Source organism: Vigna radiata, unplaced genomic scaffold (assembly GCF_000741045.1).
Source record: "Vigna radiata var. radiata cultivar VC1973A unplaced genomic scaffold, Vradiata_ver6 scaffold_438, whole genome shotgun sequence".
In the NCBI taxonomy this organism is placed as follows: domain Eukaryota; kingdom Viridiplantae; phylum Streptophyta; class Magnoliopsida; order Fabales; family Fabaceae; genus Vigna; species Vigna radiata.
In genome coordinates this window covers 48,639-68,798 of record NW_014541983.1, presented here as the reverse complement: position 1 = coordinate 68,798, position 20,160 = coordinate 48,639, and positions in this window count along the sequence as shown.

Genomic DNA, 20,160 nt, shown 5'->3' with positions numbered 1-20,160 from the left:
TGAACAAATACAATAAACATGACAAGAAAGAATAAATTTCAAAAGAGATTAATAAGATGAAGACTATAAAAATTAGAAGGATAAGTTGAGAAACACTATAGTTTGTAAATTCATATATCCTCTCAATAAGTGTTTTCTTTATATAAATCAAACAATTTTGTTGTATCACCAATCATATATTTGTATACTTAGTAAAAAAAAAAACGTAGTGTACATTTTTTTTATCTCGAAGACATAAAAAATTATTATTAATAATAAGTACTTGTATAAGTCATAATAATTTTATATACTCGTATATTTGACAAAAATAACAATATGTAATACTTATAATAAAATTTAATTAATGAAACTACGCCAATTGGACGAAGTCCATGTTGGTTAAATTAATATAAACTAAATTGTTCAATATTATCTTCTATCTCCTTCTAAGCCTATGTACTAAACCCACAACATGACGAAGTGTCTGATAAAAGTGGCCTACCCCATTTTAGAATACACTTTATTATTTAGTTATTATAATAAATAAGGGTAAGTGTGTCCCTTTGAAAGTAGAATCATTTTGACCATGCCCTTCAATCTAATTTTAAGATAGGGTAGATTCCTTTCAATTAAAATTATTAGGTAAGGTCTATGGACCCTATTCCCTTTTTCAAGATATACATCACAATGCAATTTGTTCATCAATGATACCAAATTGGCCCTTTCAAAACAATTAGCATTACCAATTTCATTCTTTAAAGATGAAAGAATACAATTTTATTTATTTAAATTTTTGAAGTTCAAATTTTTGTTTTTCTAAATGTTTTGTTTTAATTTTTCTCTAATTTTAAAGTGCATTGCTTTTACTATATCAAAATAGCATACACAAATATTTATAGATAGATGAAAAGGGGTTGGATACAACTTGTATAAGATTAAAAAAATATATATTTAAAAACTAGAAAAAAAAAATATCGACAAAAGTTTTAGAACATTAAAATTGAATGTCAAAAATTTTAAACAAAACTAATTAAGTTAACATCAACCTAGATTAATTTGATAATATCTTGTATAATCTATATTATCATATAAAGGAAATTCCTTTTTTTTATGTACATTCTTCTTCTTTTTTAATTTTACTCTTTAAGTAATTTTTTTTTAAAATTAAAATAATTACTTTACCAATTTTATCCTTTAAGTAATTTTTTATTTTAATTTTAATATATTTTTATATGATTTTTTTTAAAATTTAACCATTTCTTTAATCTAAAATAATTATCTATTAAAAAATTACCTATAAAATAAATAAAATTCATCTACAATAAAACTATATTTCTTGTAGTAATAATAATACTACATATATATATATATATGTAAAGATGACAAAAAATCAGATTATACAGAATAATGGAATGTATATCCATTATTCCACTCGCAACAAAAAAAATTCACTTGTTGCTACTCTTGTTACCCACTAGATACTTGTTTAAAAAATACTTGTGGATATTTTAAAACCTTCGTATATTTGTGGACACCATGAATATTTATAAAAATATATTTTATATATTTTTAAAATTAAATTTATATGAAAGTATATATATATATATATATATATATATATATATAATATAGTATAATTTTAATTTAATTTATAACCTAATAAAAATATGAATTATTTTTAATTTTAATTAAATTTAACTAAATTAAATTTGAATTTTTTGGAGGTAATAAATACATAAGAATAAGGGTAGTTTGATACCCATATTCCACCCCTTTATAAACGAACATTAAAATATATATGTTGATCACTATCTACAGATAATAAATATATGTTATTCATTATCCAGAGATAATAAATATCTGTTGATATCAACTATCAAATATGATCAACTATTTAATGTAGATTTTATCTCTGAATACCTATAAACACAATTATGTTTGTCATCTACACATATGAATGATTTTTTTTACTAATCTAGATTTAAAAATATTTATAAATGAAGTGACAAGACCAAATATTGCCTCAGTATATCATATCATATTATATCATATCTTTTCCTTGAGTAAGAAAAATGACTTTGCTTTTGTCTCAATTCCTTTCTAATTCAACTACAAACACTTTTCTGGTAAGGATTTAATTGAAGTTAGTGGTTTTAGTCTTTAATTTGCCTTGAAATACAAAGAATCTCTCCTTGCCCAAATCTTGCAACCTCATCAAATGAAAAAAAAAAGTGCATAGGTGATGTTAAGTATATCTTGAATGCTTTAGTGTACAAGAAGAGAATGGGACAACCTTTGCTCTCTCCTTTGGTTTAGGAAAGTACACTAAGATGTGTGTATATAAGAAAGATAAAAAGTAAGCAAAAAGGAAAAATGATTTTATACACTACTTGTGATAGAAGATGTGAATTATTTGATACTCAAATAATGCAAATTGTGTATTGTTGGAAAGAAAAAAAAAATGGTGGGGTCTTGCATTAGATTTCTTTTGACTGTCACAGAAGGAGTGAGTTCAATGCCCTTTTGTCACCTTCTTTTATATTGCTCTTTATCACACGCTTGTTGCTTTCTTTCTTGCTTTATTTTTATTTTTTTCTCTTTTTCTATAACCTCATCTCACAACATGATAATTTTGACCATCTAATCACTCACTCCATATCCATTCATGGAACAAAAAGTTGGACTCTTTTCCACTCTTACCATGCAAAAATTTGGGCTTTTCCTCGACCATTAGCTACATTAGCATCACCACATTTCTTGCATGTAAAAGTATCACCTGTTAATCGATCAAATAATATTAGTATAACTTTTTGTGGTTTTTGTGAAAAGGTTCTAGTGTAGTTTGAAATGGAAAACAATGTAAAAACTTTTACATTATTTTACTACATAAATTATTTAATTTTTACATTTATATAGAATGGGGAATGATTAACGAGCCTAGGTACAATATAGTATATTAGTTTTATTATAAAAAAAAGTTATTTAAATTATTTAATAAACACTTAAGAAGTGAACACTTAAAAATTATTAAACATCAACTTTACAATAATTTATTTTCACATCTATTGCAATTATTTTATTCTTTATTCATATATGTACATTTATGTTCATATATTTTTATATTTATATTCTTTTTTTATATTGCTCTAATATCATGTTACAAAAGAAATATTTTATTCTTTCTTCTTTTGTAACAACATCGAGACATGTACACTTGGAACATCTAATTTATGTGGAATTTTCAATACACTTCTTCACGTTTAAGCATATACACCTTGAACATAGTTGACAGAGTAAACTCAACAAATCTTATTAGAATTGGTTTGGATAACTCTGATAAGTGATATCATCTTAAGAAATAAACTATAAGTCTAACTTAATTTTATAAATAAAATTTGTATCTACTTCTATACTATAAATTTATTTTATCTCTAAATGTTTAACATAAATTATTAACATTTTTATTTCACCATTTCATCAAATATATCTATATGTAGAATGAGATTCACTTACTCTAAAAAAAAAATCATTTCTATTTTTTTTTATATTAACATCATACTAACATGTCATATATAAATATTAATAAGATCTTACATAAAAAGGATGTATAATTTTCACGTCTATCTCTCTTTTCTTACATAATTACTTAAAATATTTCCTTCTAACCATTTTAAGTCTTTATTTAAAGATATCATTTTTCACTTTATTTTATTTTTTATCAAAAGAATAATTAAATAAAAATATAATTACTCATCCTAACACTCTATTGACTAAAAAAGTATTTTCATAAAATAATTAATTACTAAAATAAAAATTAATATTAAATTATAACTTATTTAACTAATATATAATAACAATTATTTTTCATTATAATATATATATATATATATATATATATATATATATATATATATTTCATATGTTTTTGAAAATTTTAATATTTTGATTATCATATTTATCTTATGCATGTGTAATAAAATAAAATAGAGAAAAGCAAGTGTACACTTTTAAGTATCATGTATACTCTCTTTTTTTTGTCTTTTAATATTTATTTTTTATAATATTAATAAAGAAGATAAAGAATTATAATAAAAGACAGAAAAAGTATGTGTATGTGAACTATAGTAGTTTGAATTTGGGCTCTCTAAGACGTATCTTTCGTGTGTTTACTCTCTAAATTTAAAAATCATTACCTTTTGTTTATACTATTATTATATATGACATTAATGAGTTGATTTTTGTATTCACCAAAACCTAAATTCCTTACCCCAAGTTATACATATATTAATGTAATGATATAATATCATTGACTAAGAAAAACTCTTAAAATTTTTAATTTAGGTATATATCTTAGAATAAATAATATTAGGGACTAAAATTATTTATTTATTAATATATAGTTCTATTTTGAACTTACATGATTTCTCACCCAAAAGATGTGGTTAAACCAACTTCAATTTGGAGATATACATGGCCCATTTAAAAGTCATCATGTCATTAAAGATCAAAACTTTAAATCATCATTACTAATAACTAACCAAAGTTATTGGTGTTAGGGTTTAAATTTATGGCTAGAATTTCATTAGGACTATGTTCAACAAAACATTGTAGATAACAATTAGCCTAATGCCAATCATTGTTTTAACACAGTAAACTACTATTCACTAATTTTACAAAAAGATAAAGACAATTTGTTAGTATAAAGACAAGACCATTTGTTTATGTTTCTTCTACTTTTTATATATGTTGGATTTCTTTTGGCCAAAATGATTTGATTTGTACTTATGTTTCTAACACAAATACAACAAATATCTTTTGTATTTCCAGAAGGATAAAATTAACATCATTTAGTTTGTCATCTTGATACTTCCTCAAATTAAAACACAACTAAAATAACTCTTTAAACTTAGTTATTAATTTCTATTTTCATTTTTATATTTAAAATTATGTTAATATCATTCTCATGTGATTGAAAAATTACTCTTTTAAGAGTAGTTTTATTTTATTTTATTTACTTTTATAAACTAATAATATGAATACTTTAACGGATATCAACTCCTGGAGAAATTTTTTAAAGATGCTTTGTGCTATATTTGGATTTTCCTTAGGTTTAAACAGAATATTTAGGTAATTTTTTTCATAAACACTTTTAGAAAAATAAAACAAAACTTCTTCATAAATTAGACGTATCTTAAACATAATTAAGTTAAAGATTATCTTTTTAAAAAGGTCAATATAAAATAATTTTTATAGATTAACTTAAATTAATTTTAATATGTCGAGACTTTTATATTATTTTCCTTTATATTTTTTCACAAAAATACTTACTTGTTCATAACCAAATACATGTCTATGATTAGGAAGATTAGATTAGGAAAACCAATTAAAATATACATGGTAACTCCTTATTCAGTAATTTTATAACACTGGTTAACATTACTTGTATTTAATTTTAGTTTTTACAATAGCACTAGGATTTAGAAAAAAGAATATTATTCCTTTTGTCAAAACCATGAATGAGAAATTGGAAATCCTTTTCTAGCTGATCAATGACCAGAAGCAATTATTGTAGCTTTAACCTAATTATAATGTCTAATTAGAGTTACGCATTCCAGTGAATGAATATGGAATGTTCATCTCATATTTTGTCTGTAAGTACATAAATAATAAAAAGGACCACTTTAATTTTACCTTTATGAATTATAAACATTATTAACAACTAATACAATAAAATTTAAACTAATATCTACTTTTAAATTAAATAGAATTAACTCAACGTAATCCTTAGGTCAAAAAGATTTTGAAATTAAACAAGGTTAATAAAGTGATGCCACTACTTGTATTATTATTATTATTATGTCGCTTTCTCAACTTTCAGAACCTTTTTAAAAAGAATAGTGTCATTCTCAATAAAAAAAAATGAAAGTTTATAACATTGTTTTACAATTCTTCTTTATTTCTCTTCATTGCACCACATATTTTTTTATTCCATGCTTTTTTCTTTTCTCTTCCTACATCTTTATTTGTTGTGAAATGTGGAAAAATGTTGTTAAAACAGCATTACTCTTTTGAGAAAATAGACATCATCACACCCAAATGCCACACAAAATTAACAAAACCTATCTTTTTATTATGATAGGCAGAAGATCATAATATTTTAGAAACTTTTTTTAATAAATTTTTGACAATATATTATATATCATTATTTTATTTATTCGTATATTTAAAACGGATCAATTGTTAATTATCACATAAACTGTCATAAAAAAAAAATTGTTAAAAAAAAATTCCTTTTAATAATTATGATCATAGCTATTTTAGTGATGGTAATTCGAGTTTTTCTTTCAAGTTATTTTCTTGTATCAACCCAAAAAATACTCTACTTCCTTCAAATCTAATTTATAAAATAAAATAGTGTTTTGACAATCATTAATTTTTATAATCCAGGAAACAACTGTTTTTTAATAATAAAGTATTAAACTACAAAGATAATATAATAATTACTATTTAATAAACATATTGCAACTAAAGTAATTGTGTAGATAGTAGGTTTTCCATATATCATAACTCTTTATGACATGTTGGGATAAAGAACCTCAAATAATACTACAGATTTCTTCATCACAAACTAGAGTGAAAATTTTCTTTTTTTTTTGTACATAATTTTATATATGGACTGGACAAGTCAATTAACTCTTTTTAATATATTTATTATTTCTGACAAAAAAAGTTATAAGCTGTTTAAAATATGGAGAGTATTTATTTATTCTTGAATGGCTTTCGTTTTGGAATTACTATTTATAAATATAAAAAATTACATTCCAATATAAAAGAAGAGCCTAAATAATTCATAAGATGCCTTAAAGTTTAACCCTAAAAACTAATTAATCTAATTAACTTTTTGGAGTGGGTACAAATATTATTGTTTCGACTCATCTCACTATAGATTTATAGGTCAAATTGGTAAAATGGTCAACTTATTTCATCCTTGAAAATGTATGAAAGTTTTAAATTAAAATTTAACATTAATCAAACAATCTTTAACATGAACTTTAACCCTTCACGTTGATATTTTGTTTATAGTTATCACCATGTTGTTAATAATCTTGTGAAAGGAGTGACATTAAATTATTTAGTAAATACTTTAACTTAGAATAATAGAGTAAAAGGTAAATAGAAAGTAATAGATGTGGCTTTTAAAATAAATCCCAAATCTAATGTATGTTATTGCACCACTATTTTCCAATATTCTAAATATGGCACTTGTTTAATGCAGTTTCATATTTTTTTAAGCTCCACATTAATTAAAAATAAGAAAATTAAACGTTTTATAAAATAAAAGATTCATAAATTTATTATTTTAAGATTTTGAGTTGAAAACATTATATTTTACTTATTGAGAATAGTAGAAATTTTCAATCCAAACATTGTCAAAAGGTAATAACACGAAGAGTTTATGAATTGAAGCATCACTGGGCTAGTGGGTGTTGGAGCTTGCGAGAGTGTTACCAATGAAGTGAAAAAGGAAATGTAAGAAGTTGTTGTTAGTTTGCAGAAAAATTTATATAAGAAATCATGCCTTCATATAAAGATGAAAATGAAAGCTAAAGAAAAGAAAATGCAATGAAGCATCAGGCAATGGTCCTAAAAACATCTGTAAGAGGGTGATTAGTACACAAGCTACCATAAAGATGTGAGAAAGGAAGCACGTCAAGCAATTGCTAAGTTCTTCTATAACAACATTATACCTTTTCAAAGAGTGAAGAGTTCATTTTTATTTGATTTGATTTAAAGACATGACTTTCGATTTAAACCCTTATCCTATTATGTGATTAAAGTCAAAAAAGGAGAAAGTTAAAAATACATCATTTTCTTTACAAGAACATAAGGATGAATGAAAGAAAATAAGATGTGTGATTATGTATACCACGCACAAAGCGTGACAACAAGGTGAGGAAAGAAGCGGTAGTGGTTACACAAAATAACCACGTGTCAAGCAGAGAGGATGACAGCATATTGAGGAGAGGAACACGTGTTAAGAAAAAGAATACAAAATGGGAGGATTTCATTGGGGATTGATTACGCTTGTGGTATGGACNCCTCCTCTCTGCATCTACCTATTTCTCTCTGAATATTCTCCTCTGTTCTTCAATTGCACACTCTTCTAAATTTCCTCCATATTTTCCTTTTTCAGGAATGGCCTACGTCTGTGTGCAGAGTTCTNCATACTATTTTACTATCACCCTTTATTTTAGTGCCTCTTGATGCTTGTACTGAGACACCATCTTTGAATAATAAAAGCCATTATACNCTGCGTTTGTCTCTATTTCTTATTGCACTGTTACATTGGTGCTTTCATTATCTTCCATGGCTGAGAACACAAGATTGAAAGAACTCCAAACCGAGATCCGCACGACGACTGATGATCTGCGTCGTCTAACAGCAACGGTGGAAAAGTTGCAGAACACGATAGATGAAAGGAATCGTAATCAGGATTCCACGATGGATGAAATCAAACTCGTCTTACAACAACTATTGCAAAATTCCACTCAGACAATTGGAAGTCCTTCGAACTCAAATTCCACATTTAGGGTTCCTCCACTAAATTCTCTGAACCCGGTCAAGGACATATCTCTCGGGTTTCCGCACTTCGATGGCTCCACCCNNNTTTTANAATGGATTTTCAAAGCGGATAAGTTTTTCAACTACCACAACACACCTGATGCTGAGCGTGTTGAAATAGCTTCTATGCATTTTGAGAGAGATGTGGTGCCATGGTTCCAAATGTTGCAGAAGATTGAAGCAGTCACAACTTGGACAGCGTTGATGCGTGCTTTGGAATCTCAATTTGGGCCCTCCCCCTTTGATTGTCCCATGGCAGAAATGTTTAAGCTGCAACAACAAGGATCGATATCAGATTACTATATGAAATTTATGTCGCTTGCAAATAGATGTGCGGGTTTAACTGAGGAAGCTATTTTAAATTGCTTCATGAGTGGTTTACATGTTGATATTAGAAGAGATGTGATTGCCTTCACTCCAACAACCCTTTTACGAGCAGTAGCATTAGCTAAATTGTATGAAGAGAAATACATGCCCAGTGCCACGCCTACTCCTACTTCTGCAATTCGATATGCAAATTCTCCAAAAGTCACAACTGCATGGAGTCTCAACACCACAAGGAACATCCTACCAGCAACCAAATCATCCTTACCCCCATTGTTACCTAACCCACCAGGACCACCATTCAGAAACACAACTGTCAAAAGAATAAGCCCAGCAGAAATGCAATTAAAAAGAGAAAAGGGTTTATGTTATTTCTGTGATGAGAAATTCTCTTTTAATCACAAGTGCCCAAACAAACAATGTTTTGTCCTCCAATTGGGGGAGGATGACTCAGATAATGTGGAATCGGAGACTGCGTTACATGACGACACAGAAGCAACTATACAAGAGGATCATCACCTATCTTTGAATGCCTTGAAAAGTGGTTTCGGAATAGGGACAATTAGGTTTGTCGCACATATTGGCACCATGCCAGTAAAAGTATTGATTGATGGAGGCAGCTCTGATAATTTTTTACAACCTAGGTTGGCGAAATTTTTGAAACTTCCAGTGGTGAAGACACCTTCGTTCAAAGTAATGGTCGGAAATGGGAATTACATGGAATCGGAGGGCTTAATACAGAATTTGACATTAATAGCACAGGGCAGCGTTTTCACATTACCTGTGTTTCTCTTGCCAATATCTGGTGCTGACCTTATCCTTGGAGCAAATTGGTTGAAGACAATTGGCCCTCACTTAGCAGATTACGACTCTCTGCAAATCAAGTTTTTGCAAGATGGTCATTTACCACTTTACAAAGAGATAAAGAAATGATACTAGAAACCGCACAACTGCATCACATAAGGAGACTGATTGACACTAAGGCTTTAGTTGAGATATATAGTTTACAGATGGTACACCAAGACACTCACAACTTTCCTCTCTTAGAACTGCCCGACGACATGGAGCCAGATTTGGTGCTTTTACTTCAACATTACAGCATGGTCTTTAGCCAACCCGATGGACTACCCCCACCACGGAGTCATGTTCACTCTATTCCTTTGTTAGAAGGATCAAATCCAGTTAAGGTGAAGCCTTATAGATATCCACACAGTCAAAAAGAAGAAATTGAAAAATTGGTGGAAGGCATGTTAAAAGAGGGTATTATACAGCCAAGCAACAGTCCTTTTTCATCTCCAATTCTTTTAGTCAAGAAGAAAGATGGTACATGGAGGGTCTGTACCGACTATAGAGCCTTGAATGCTATAACAATTAAGGACAACTTTCCAATTCCAACGGTGGATGAACTTATTGATGAGTTGTACGGAGCTTGCTATTTCTCTAAGCTGGATTTAAGGTCGGGCTACCACCAAATTTTATTGAAACCAGAGGACAGACATAAAACGACATTTAGGACTCATCAAGGATTATATGAATGGTTGGTTATGCCATTTGGGTTGTCCAATGCACCAGCAACATTTCAAAGTCTCATGAATCAAATCTTTAAGGGTGTATTGAGAAGATTTGTTTTGGTTTTCTTTGATGACATATTGGTCTACAGTTCAAGTTGGAAAGACCATCTACACCATCTGGAAGTTGTGCTAAAGATACTCAAACAAAATCAATTATTTGCTAAGTTCTCTAAATGCAGTTTTGGAGTGCAGCAGATAGGGTATCTGGGTCACACTCTGGCAGGAAATGGAATAACTATGGAGACTGAAAAGGTAGAGGCAGTAAAAAACTGGCTGAAACCGACAACCCTCAAGCAGTTGAGAGGATTTTTAGGCTTAACTGGGTACTATAGGAGATTTGTAAAAAACTATGCCCAAATTGCTGCACCATTGACCGATCTCTTAAAGAAAGATTCATTTAAGTGGAGTGAAGCAACCCATAAAGCTTTTGAAGAATTGAAGTTCGCCCTTACCACTGCTCCTGTTTTAGCAATTCCAAATTTTGCTGAACCATTTGTACTAGAAACTGATGCCTCAGGGTTGGGTATAGGAGCTGTTTTGAGTCAAAATAAGCATCCTATTGCTTATTTCTCAAAGAAGTTGTCCATGAGAATGCAGAAGCAATCTGCATATACAAGGGAATTTTATGCTATAACTGAATCATTGTCTAAATTTAGGCACTATTTACTTGGTCACAGGTTCATTATTAAAACCGATCAGAAAAGCTTGAAGGAATTGCTTGAACAGACGTTACAAACCCCTGAACAACAACAATGGCTCCCTAAATTTATAGGATTTGATTTCACCATACAATATTCCCCAGGAAAGGAGAATATTCCTGCTGATGCGTTATCTCGGAGTTTCTCCATGGCATGGTCAGAACCTCTAAATAGTTGGTTGAAAGCAATAGCAGAAGCCACCAGAAAAGATNAACAATTGATGAAAATTTTNCGCGAGTGTATGAACAACTACGGAAAGAAAGGTGACTATGCAGTCCAGCATGATGTTTTGACTTGGAAAGGGAGAATTATGCTGCCAATTAATGCAGAGGTGATAAATCAGATCATAGGAGAATTCCATGGCACAAGAGTGGGAGGTCACGCGGGTACTACAAGAACTATGGCCCGACTCAGTACTCAATTCTTTTGGCCTAAGATGAGAGACGATATACGGAAGTTTGTGAAGGAATGCACGATTTGCCAAAAAGCTAAGGTAAACTAGTCATTACCTGCTGGATTACTACAGCCACTACCTATTCCAAATCTGATTTGGGAGGACATTGCCATGGACTTCATCACCAACTTACCAATTTCGCACGGTTATTCCAATATCATGGTGATCATCGATAGATTATCAAAGTTTGCACACTTCATTCCTTTAAAACAAGGATTCAATAGCAAAATTGTAGCTGAAGCATTCATTCAAAATATTGTCAAACTCTATGGATTTCCAAAATCCATTGTGTCAGATCGTGATAGGGTCTTTATAAGCAACTTTTGGAAGTTCTTGTTCAAATATCAAGGCACGACCTTAGCCATGAGTTCCGCCTATCATCCGTAATCGGATGGTCAAACGGAAAACTTAAACAAGACTTTGGAAATGTATCTCAGATGTTTTGTCTTTGATCATCCTAAGAAATGGCTAGAGATGCTTCCTTGGGCACAATTCTGGTATAATTCATCTTTCCATCATAGTATTGGTATGTCTCCCTACCAAGCTGTCTACGGTAAATTACCACCAAACATAATCAAGTATGAGCACACTGCTACTGATCCTGTAGATCTACAAGAGGTCTTAAAGAACCGTGATGCATTATTGGCCAAATTAAAGGCTAAACTCCAGCATTTTCAAAATTATATGAAAGGACAAGCGGATAAGAAGAGAAAAGATGTTTTCTTGGAGGTGGGGGATCTTGCTTTAGTAAAGCTACAACCTTACAGGCAGCAGTCCGTGATTTTAAGAAAGAATCAGAAGTTGAGCTTACGATACTTTGGCCCTTTTGAAGTTCTTGCAAGGATTGGTAAGGTAGCTTATAGACTTCTCCTCCCAGAGTCAGCCAAAATACATCCAGTGTTCCACATTTCACTGCTTAAGAAATTTCACGGAGATTCTAACTAGCCATATTTTCCATTACCGCTTACTACAAATGAATTTGGACCAATACTGCAACCTTATCAAATTTTGGATAAAAGAGTGGTGATCATAAATGGAAGAGAAGTAGATGAAGTGTTGATCCAATGGGATTCTCATCGGGAGGCAGACAACTCCTGGGAAAACATAGAAGAATTCAAGAAAGCCCATCCTCAGTTCAACCTTGAGGACAAGGTTGCTGTTCAAGAACGGGGTATTATAACACGCACAAAGCGTGACAGCAGGGTGAGGAAAGAAGCGGTAGTGGTTACACAAAATAACCACGTGTCAAGCAGAGAGGATGACAACATATTGAGGAGAGGAACACGTGTTAAGAGAAAGAATAAAAAATGGGGGGATTTCATTGGGGATTGATTACGCTTGTGGTATGGACACCTCCTCTCTGCATCTACCTATTTCTCTCTGAATATTCTCCTCTGTTCTTCAATTGCACACTCTTCTAAATTTCCTCCATATTTTCCTTTTTCAAGAATGGCCTACGTCTGTGTGCAGAGTTCTTCATACTATTTTACTATCACCCTTTATTTTAGTGTCTCTTGATGCTTGTACTGAGACACCATCTTTGAATAATAAAAGCCATTATTCTCTGTGTTTGTCTCTATTTCTTATTGCACTGTTACATTATGACTAATGGTTGGAATGATAAGAAAAAAAGGACAACGATCAACTTTTTGTTGAACAGCCTAAAGGAATTGTATTTCTAAAGTTAATGGATGCATCTGTTATATCCCAAACAGTTGAGAAAGTTTTTAAATGATGGATAACATATTATTGAAGTGGTGGAAAAAGACAATGTTGTTTAAATTGTGACAAATAACTAACAAACTACAAAGTTATTGATCCAGGAAAAGGATATGAAACCTTGTATTACAGATTGTGTTAACTTAATGTTGGAGTATTACGAGAAGAAGATCCCAATTTATGAGAAGACAATTTCGAAAGGTGTACCGTATCGATCGGAGGGCGCCCGGCAAGGACGATCGGTTAGGATCGATAATTGCATTTTCGACTGATCTCCCTGACATCGACCAACTTTTAGTCCGACTGTTCATAACGGTCGTCTGCCATCAACACGCTAGCATCGTCCGGTAGATGTGGTAAGGTCGGCTTCAAAGAAAGATTAAGGTGATAATACATGATTATAGAAAATGGGCGGTATTGGACCATAATTAAGGTATTGCTAATCACGGACCCATGGGAAAAACTATAAATAGAAGTTAAAGGTAGGAGGTAGTTGGTTACATTTACTACCCATTTAATCCAATTCTCACTTTCTCTCTCTATCTCTACAATTGTCTGAACAAATACTGACTTGGACATCGAAGTATCTTTAGCAAGTATTCGGTCGGACGTGTCAAGGGATTTCAGACAAGAAGACAGGAGGTGCAATAGAACAATCACAAGACAAACTGTGTTGGTGTTGGAGTTGGTTCGACCCCACAACCGAAACAAAAGGTAAAAAAGAAATAAAAAAATTCTCTAATTTTCTTACTACTACATTTCACAAAAGGAAGGAAGTGTGAAGTCGAGTATTATTCGCTCTATTACATCTTATTTGATATAGGATGCCTTTATGAAAACAAGAAAACTTTAATTATAATATTTAGTAATAATGAATGAAAGTTTAGTGTGTTTGATAAAACAAAAGATGGAAAAATAATTGAATATGTGATTTTAAATAAAGATTTTTGAAAGAATATCATTATTCGGTTGAAGGGTACATTATTGCCTCTAATTGAAGTGTTTCAATTGGTTGATTCCAATCAAAATCTAGTCGTGGGATTCACTTATGAAACAATTGACCCAGTTAGAAGAAGATACAAAAGTCGAGTATTATTCGTTTTATTCCAGTTAGGAGAAGATACCTAGTTTTTCACATATAGGCGAAAAAATTGAAAAAAGAAAGGACAATGGTACTCCTAACGACTCCAGTCGCCGCAGGACTGTTGCCCCGAATGCTCCTAGTCGCCTCCGGAGTGCTGCCTCAAACGCTCCCAGCCTCCGCTGGACTGCTACCCCGAATGCTCTTTGCGCCACCAGACTGCGCTCGGCGATGACTCGTAGTTTTCTTTAACTTTCTTATCTTCTTTGAGATGATTCGAGTAATGACATTTGATTCCTCGCGCGTGTGTTCCCAATTACCGTTGCAAAAGTTAGACACAGTTCTTGAAAAATGAAATTTAAAAGAGAAAGGAAAACGGTACTCCTAACGACTCCAGCCGTCGTCAGAATGCTCCCAGCCACCGTAGAAATGTAGCCCTGAATGCTCCCTGTCGCCGCCGGAATGATGCCCCGAACGCTCCCAGTCTACCCCGAACTGCTCCCACGAACGCTCCCTGCACCGCCGGACTACGCTCGCCGATGACCCGTAGTTTTCTTTAACTTTCTTATCTTCTTGGAGATGATTCGAGTAATGTCTTTTGATTCCTCGCGCGCCTGTTCCCAATTACCGTTGCAAAAGTTAGACACAGTTCTTGAAAAATGAAATTGAAAAAAGAAAGGAAAATGGAACTCCTAACGACTCCAGCCACCGCAGAAATGTTGCCCCGAAGGCTCCCTACCGCCGCCGGAATGATGCCCTGATCGCTCCCAGCCTCCATCGGACTACTGCCTCGAACGCTCGTTGCGCCGCCGGACTGCGCTCGCCGATGACCCATAGTTTTCTTTAACTTTCTTATCTTCTTGGAGATGATTCGAGTAATGTCATTTGATTCGTCGCGTGCCTGTTCCCAATTACTGTTGCCAAAGTTAGACAGAGTTCTTGAAAAATGAAATTGAAAAAAGAAAGGAAAATGGTACTCCTAACGACTCTAGTCGCCGTCAGAATGCCGCCAGGAATGCTCCCAGTCACTGCAGGAATGCTGCTCCGAACGCTCCCAGCCGCCGTAGGACGAAAATGGTATATTAAATTTCTTTCTTTATTTAAGTTTCTTTGTTCACGTATGAGTTTCGTGATGTTTTATTAAGTAACCATGTCAATACACTATATTAGTGTCAACCTCATATATTATTATCAATTTCATATATTGCTTAATATTCTTGATAGTTTCTATTTTCGTCAAGTGCGTTCGTTTTGGTCCTATTTTTTTTCTGTTCAATTTTTTTCTAAAGAATGTAAATTTTATTCAATTTGGTCTTTTTGTAAACGTCGTTTAAATCGTTAATGGTAGACAGTCCAGGTGTGCACAACAGTGTTGAGATGGCATTTAACTACTGCCACGTCACCATCTTCTTCAACCTTCAACCCATCGAACCCTATCGCCACCGAACTCTAACACCCCCGTTGTGAAGGTAATCTACACAAGTATAATCTGAATACTTCCTCAACAATTCATAAAAAGTTTCTAGAGTAAAATATTTCGATTTGAAATACATCATTACTAATAATTTGCTTAACAGAAACAAATTTAAAGACAAAAATTTGAAAAATGTACATACCGTATTTTATTTGGGAAGGAACAAATCTTTTTAAATTTTTAAAAAAATTAGGACTAAATTGAGACAAAATAAAAATACAAGGACCAAATTGGAACAAAATAAAAATACAGGGACCAAATTAAAACAAACGCAATGACACGTGGTTTGACAGTGACACGTGACACTGTCAGTGCCACCTCACACTGTCATTGCTACGTGGCACAATGTTAACTTGACACGTGGCAAATTTTATTTTTAAAAGAAAAAAATAAAAATAATTAAAAATATATTTAAAAAATTCAAAAAAATCATGAGCTGACACGTGTCACCCTTTTTAACGGTGTAGTACGGAACTAACTAACGACAGTGACCTAATTGCTTCAATTTTTCAAAAATAGGAATTCAATTGAGAAAAAGAAAAAATGAGGGACCTAATTGAAAAAAATCACCGAAAATAGAAACTATCAGAATGATTAAACCTTAAAAAAAAAATAATAACTAACTCAATATAATATTTTGGTTAGTTATTTGCCTATATGAAACATCATTAATGAAATGTGGGACAAACAACTTCAAGGTCTTTGCATGCTACATGATATTTTCTTAACCCTCAAAAACATTATAGTCTCAAATTTAAAACAGATTTGGAAGTGAAACAAGGCCTAATGGAATGTATAACTAGGATGGTGGAGAACGAGGATGAACAAACTCTCATTGATTTTCAAATTGATTACTTCAAAAAGTGAACTAAATATTTTGGTTGTTGTTTGGCTACTAGGTTAATAAATTTAAAAGTTCCAATAAATTGGTGGGAGTCTTATCGTGATGAGCATCTAGTACGTCAAAAAATTGTTATTCACATATCGAGCTTGACATGTACTTCCTACATATATGAACCTAATTGGAATTCCTTTGAAATGATAAGTTAATGTTAAAATGTAGAATAGAATTATTAGTGTACTCGTTCGTATTTGTCTTTTTAGGACCATAAAAAGAGAAAAAGTAGACTAAAGCAAAGAACAATGAATGATATTGTTTTTGTTATGCCTAATTTAAAAGTAACTAAGAAGCAGACAAAAATATCCAACTAAAATCAACTTGATGATTGTCCATTCGTTAAATAGCGGATTATGGAAGATAAGCATGGGAAAAATGAAGCATTGAATTTGAATGAAAACTTGGTTCCCATTCAAGTTGAGGAGGATGGGCATCATTGATTTGAATGGTGAAGGAGCAGAAAATGGAGTTAAAGGATGCTATAGATTATGAATTTAACTTACAATATTATTTTGCTTAAATGGAGTATTATTTTGTTACTATTTTCTATTTTGTAACTAGGAAGGAGTTACTCTTATTTAACTAGGATGTGGTGTCTAAGGAAGTATTGTTTTGTATATGATGAAATTCAATTATAAATTTCAAGAGTGCTATAATGATTTTGGGTTTATAAATCTTATAAAATTTGTAGGATCTTATGACTCATGTTACGATATTCATATTTATGATTTATATTTCCCTTTTTAATTTTGAGTAAGATCTCAATTTTGACTACTCTTGACAATGTTGGGTCGATTATTGTTTAGGTTGGGAACAAGATTAGGATATGGAGGAAGACTAGTAGCTTTGAGGTTTCATGAATTTGGTTGTGGCCATGTATTTTTTCTTCATACAATTTAGCTAAAGATGCTAATAAAATTACAGTTATAGGAGCTTGGGTGATCTTATCCCTTTGAATATTGTGTTTTAAAACTTCTACTAAGCAATACAACAATGCATAAGATGTGATACCATGGACGACTCTATTAGGAAAAGCACAATAAACTGGACATAATATTCATGAACGTTTGATTTTTTGGGTAAGCTTAAATAGACGAGATCATGGATAAGGGAAATCCAATTTAATGTTCCGGACCAAAAATGTCCCAAAACTAGCAAAACACATACATAATGTATTGTGCTTCATCAATGTTCAATAACCAATACAGTATTCAGCATAGAGTACTCATTTTCTCACCTCTCCAAAACCTCGAGAATGTGTTTCATGACGGTAGAGAAGGTTTTTGTATCCATGACCATTGAAAACACCAATGAGTTATGTGTAAAAGACAACAAAATATAAAATGGAAAGATCTCTATCTATAATGTATTATGTACTGGTAAGGGATTTCTTACAAGGAAAAGAAATCTATCGGAGATAGAGTTACAGAGAACAAACTTGTGATAAGTAACATAATCAAGCCAAAGTAAGGAAGAAAAAAGAAAGATAATAGATCCATCCACAGCTCCCCATAACCGTAAAAGATTATATATTATTTTTCTCTCCAAATGTAGTGGTTGAGACGTGAGTTTGTTATTTTTTATTACTCGCCCTCCTTCCCATATCACTCTAATCTTTTACCACCTAGTCCACTACCTCACTATCTTCATGTAAAACCTTTTTTTGGCTCATTTGCTCCTCACTTCATAAAGTTACGAGGAAGGATAATTTTTCACAGACTTCCCATGCATATACAAAGAGGCTGTTTACGAAATCAAACCCACGACCAAAGCACAGTTTCACCATTACGCTTGGGTTTGCCATCAGTAAAAGGGGATAAAGTACGGGATATAGACAAATATGAAAGCAGAAGGGACTAAATCTCACCTTCCTCTTCTAAAAGATCAATCTCAAAAAATTTCCAACCCAATAAGGTTAAAACACTAAGAAAAGTCAGAAGAAAACTAGAGAGAAATTGAATTGAAAAATAAAAGGTTTCAAAAGAATTAAGGCAAAGTCCTCTTGAATAGAATGTTCACAATCTGATACACATGAATCAAAATATCACCAAATAATGAGCATTACCTCAATGCTAAGATCTGTCCCTGGGGATATTGTGCATGAAATCAGACAGTTTAAGGATGTACAGAAACAGCAGAGGATTTTCTCTGCTGCGGAACACTCAGAAAACAATGATAAGATCAACAGGTAATGACATTGGATAAAATACTTGACCACACAACAAATCTACGGCTATAATCGAACATCCTATCAACCAGCGTCCATGCCTCCTTGACACTTATGTCAGGCCTCCATTACACACTAATCAATATAGCATTGAACTTCCTAGGAAGTAAACATCACAGAATTTTAAAGTTTGCCAGCTCTTGGGTTGCGAGAGCTGGACATCCAAAAACAAATGTCCAACACAAAAAATGTGGTTCAAAATATCAGACTATATAAAATCAAAATAAGAAGCATAACGGCAAGTTGAGTAGGCAACTCAGCTATGTACATGTTTGCTTCAGTTTATTTTCAAAAGAAAAAAAAAATTGTTCAGCTCCTTGAGAGGTCGTTCAAAAAATACAAGATTTTTCACTAAGGTTAAGCTAAATCGAACATGTTATACAAGATCAAGGTTAAATAACAATGATTTTAGATGTTAAGTGTTAATGACCTCACTAAAATGTCCAACGTACAAAAGATGCAGCATGATAAAGATATCATGAAGCGAATTCAAATAATAGTAATAAAAGAAAGGAAAGGAAAATCAATTATCCATATGTGCATTACTCAATGCAAAAATGAATAATTGATACAAGAATATCAAATTAACTGCCCATACCAAAAACATATAAAATATGTGAAATAAAAATAGATATAAAAAAGGGAAGAGATAACAGCAAAATAACTTGATTACAGAAAGAAAAAAAATGATTCAAAAGCCACATTCAAATATTCTATTTCCATCACACGAGATATACTGCTGTAAGCAGTTAGCATTGAAGAATCTAGCCATTCCAGAGAAGCTGCTGTATCCTGTTTTTGTGGAGTGTTTGCTTCGGTGTCCAAATTGTGCTAATTTGCAGTTATTGCAACTAAAATTGATAATGGACTTAAAAGAACATATTTGCTCTAGACCTTTATCTATCCTCTAGAACCTCTTGTTTTTATGTTCTTAGTTTCTTATATTAGTTTCTTATATCACACTTTTTGGTCCATATCATGTTTTGTCATGTTTAGTACAATTCTTATACTCTTATCTTGTTCTTAGTTCATCAATGTTGTTATTGTGCTTATTGAATCATTGATTAAAGCCTTTCATGAATACATTTCATGGTTTTAGGCAAGCCTTTCATG